A 3,825-nucleotide genomic window follows, 5' to 3' on the forward strand; every position below is an offset into this window, starting at 1 on the left:
CTTCAAGTTTCCTTTTATTAGAAAGAATTTCTTTTAAGAACTTAGCATATGAGGGCATCAGTGTAATAGCTTCTGTAAAAGGAATGGTGATGTTTAATTGTTTCAGTAGGTCAACAAATTTTTTAAATTGGCCCGCGTCTTTGGTTTTAATTTGCCTTTGAGGATAAGGGATAGGTGGTTTGTAAGGCGGTGGAGGTACATAAGGTTCTTTCTTTTCTATGGTTTCCTTGTTACACTCTTCCTTTTCCTTAGGTTTACTTTCTTCCTCAGTTGACTTTTTAGAGTTTTGGTTCTCAATCCTTGGGTCAGACGATCCTTCTACCTCTGTTCCACTTCTTAATATAATTGCATGAGCGTGGCTTTTCGGGTTAGGTTGGGGCTGTCCAGGAAATGTACCAGTTGGGGCAGCAGTAGGCGCTTGTTGTTGAGCTACTTGCGAGATTTGTGTTTCCAGCATTTTGTTATGGGTAGCCAGGGCATCTACTTTACTTGCTAGTTGTTTAATCTGTTCGTTAGTGTGTACATTCTGGTTTAAGAACTCTTTATTGGTTTGCTGTTGAGAAGCGATGAAGTTCTCCATCATGATTTCCAAGTTGGATTTCCTAGGAACGTTATTGTTAGGTATAGATGGGGTCGGCTTTTGATATCCAGGAGGTATAGCTGGGGCTTGACTGGAGCTTGACCTGGTGCGTATAACGCATTATTACTCTTATATGAAAAATTAGGATGGTTCTTCCAGTTCGTGTTATAGGTATGCGAGTAGGGATTTCCTTGAGCATAGTTCACTTGCTCTGCTTGGATTCCTGTTAGGAGTTGACAATCTGTAGGAGTGTGACCTTGAATTCCACAGACTTCACAATTTTGGGTTACGGCAACCACGGTGGCTGGAGGTGATACATTTAAACTTTCAATTTTCTGGGCAAGAGCGTCCACTTTTGCATTAACATGATCAAGGCTACTTATCTCGTACATGCCTCCTTTTGTTTGAGGTTTTTCTACCATTGTTCGGTCGCTTCCCCACTGATAATGATTTTGGGCCATGCTCTCGATAAGTTGATAAGCGTCAGCGTAGAGTTTATCCATAAGCGCACCACCTGCGGCGGCGTCTATTGTTAACCTTGTGTTGTATAAGAGACCATTATAGAAGGTATGAATTACTAACCAGTCCTCTAAACCATGGTGTGGACAAAGTCTCATCATGTCTTTGTATCTTTTCCATGCTTCGAAAAGAGACTCGTTATCTTTCTGTTTAAATCCATTTATCTGGGCTCTTAACATAGCTGTTTTGCTTGGAGGAAAATATCGGGCAAGAAAGACTTTCTTCAACTCATTCCATGTGGTGACTGAGTTGGAAGGAAGAGACTGAAGCCATCTTCTAGCTTTATCTCTTAACGAGAAAGGAAAGAGACGAAGTCGAATTGCCTCTGAAGTGACACCATTAGCTTTAACAGTATCAGCGTATTGGACGAATACGGATAAACGAAGGTTTGGATCCTCGGTAGGATTTCCAGAAAACTGGTTCTGTTTCACTGCCTGCAACAGCGAAGGTTTAAGTTCGAAGTTGTTTGCTTCGATTGCGGGTGGAGCAATACTCGAATGCGGCTCATCTTGCGATGGAGCGGCGTAATCCTGAAGAGCACGAGCTGGTTCTGCCATCTCGGGTATCGACGAGGGAAGAAGATTCTTGAGATCAGGAATTTCGATTGGAGGAAGATTGTTTGCAGCACGATACTCCCGAATTCGTCGTAAGACTCGGAGATATCGTTCAACGTCGTTGATTCGTAAGTAGTACGGTTCGCCTTGTGAGCGAGTGTGTGGCATACAAATCAACGAAAGACAAGGGAAAAATAAAAATTGCCTTAGTCTCTACAGCGTAACAAAAGAGTTACGATATCGACTAAATAAAAGTCCCCGGCAACGGCGCCAAAAACTTGATCGCGACTTTATGAGTCTATTGGGGTATTAACTGCAAGTGCACAGTCTAATCGCGTAGTTTTAAAAGATATTGATCCCACGGGGACTTAATGAATCGATATACCGTTTTTCTAAGGTTACTTCGTAAAGCTAAGGCGGAGGATACTTTGTTGATTAGGGGGAAAAGTAAAACTAAAATCGGATCTAGATTAAATATCAAATACGCGGATATCGGTATGTAGTTCTTCGTAATTAGGGAATCAAATCTTCGTTGGTTTCTTAGTTTTAAAATAAGTCTTTTCAGTAGACACTATTGATTAAAAATCTTTTCTCAAACTCTCGCTCTGTTGAATCAGACTATGACTTTATATTAACGTACACTCTCACTATTTAGTTAAGTCTAAAATCACTTTTTGAAAACAATAGAATCTATAGAAACTCTTTTTATTAAAATAGTAACCGTTTAAACACCCTCGTCTCAAACTCTCGCTCTGTTGACTTAGATTATATGATTAAACTTAAATGCTTAACTCTCGTCCTCACATTTAACCTTTAAAAATACTTTTTGAAAATGATTAGAATTTAATTAACTCTAAAAATTGCTTTCGCCCTGATTTAAAGTTAATGTCCAATTTACACTGTCCAGTTAAAAGCTCAAATCGTCGTTCTATTGATTTTAACTTCTTTATGTTTTTTACTCTCGTACAAAAACTTTGGTATTAACTTTGTAAATTGAGACCATAAAAAGAGTGACTATATTTTTAAATAAATTTAAACAACTTAGTTTTGATTCCTTTATTCCGCTTACTTTACATACCGATATCTAAGTTTATTTAGCCGGACATGCTAAACAAGCCTAAACAATAATTATGCTTAAATACAGCCATATCAGACAAACAGTATGTTAGACGGTGTGGCTAGTGATCGAGAGGGGGGGTGAATAGATCACCTCTTAAAAATTAACGGATTTAACGTTTAATCAGAGTTTTCAAAAACAGCGGAAAAAGCAGTCCCGAATCGACTTCCGTCTATTCTGAACTGCTACTAGAAAGCCGGACACACAAGTGCAGTTGCTGGATTTTAATGAGAATGACAGAAATAATACACACAGAATATTAACAGATTGAATGCGCTTATCCTCAAATACTATTTCCAATGAACACAATCAAGTTAACCGTTTTGTCAAACAGTTGGTGTGTGAGTGTTTGATGATAAACAGCAATGGTGTATGACTAAAGGTTTTGTTATCACTGCTGTCCAGAAATATAATCAATCACCACACACTAACAGAATTTGCAAAACAGTATTTGAAACGTAAAGAAGATTAAGGTAAAAGTAAGATACGCAGAGATTTGTTAAGGAAGTTCCCCACGTCGTCCTCGCGTGTGGGTACGTCTCCCTCTCAATTTCAAATGAAATTGAGAACTTTGATTATCAATTATTGCCGAATCCGTTGATACAAGGTTTTGATACAAAGACAGAATTTCTAATCTCCAAGAACCTCTTCTTGTATAAACCTTCACTTGATCTGAGCTTGATCAAGATTTTCCTGCACAAAGTTGCAAACAATTCACCGGTTCCACGACCTGCTTGCGAAATCCCCCGATCTCCAAACGCAACGCTGCGGCTGAATCTGTTCTGCAAATGTGACTCCCAAACCCTCAAGAACACACCAGTTCTTGAAGGACAAACCAGTAGGTTTTTCCTAGAAACCCCCTTCAATCTTCTACTCAGCTAGATCCTCGATCGTTCCACTGCAACCCACAGCTAGATCCTTGATCACACCACTGAACGTTATCTCAATGCTTCTTTAATCCAAAGAACAGGAATTGTTATGTGTAAATGTTCTTGAAAGAAGAGTGATTGAGAAGATGAAGAAGATGAAGTCTCTTTCAGGTTTCTATGTGCTCA

At 39.1% G+C, this 3,825-nt stretch overlaps 1 non-coding gene across 1 annotated transcript; it reads left to right on the forward strand.

The window, feature by feature from the left end:
• The first annotated feature begins 1,171 nt into the window (after positions 1–1,171).
• On the forward strand, positions 1,172–1,278 carry LOC127089037 (small nucleolar RNA R71). The gene has a single exon (XR_007790817.1). It is a non-coding gene; the product is annotated as a small nucleolar RNA R71 (small nucleolar RNA).
• The last annotated feature ends 2,547 nt before the right edge of the window (positions 1,279–3,825 follow it).

Source organism: Lathyrus oleraceus, chromosome 5, assembly GCF_024323335.1.
Source record: "Lathyrus oleraceus cultivar Zhongwan6 chromosome 5, CAAS_Psat_ZW6_1.0, whole genome shotgun sequence".
Lineage (NCBI taxonomy): Eukaryota > Viridiplantae > Streptophyta > Magnoliopsida > Fabales > Fabaceae > Lathyrus > Lathyrus oleraceus.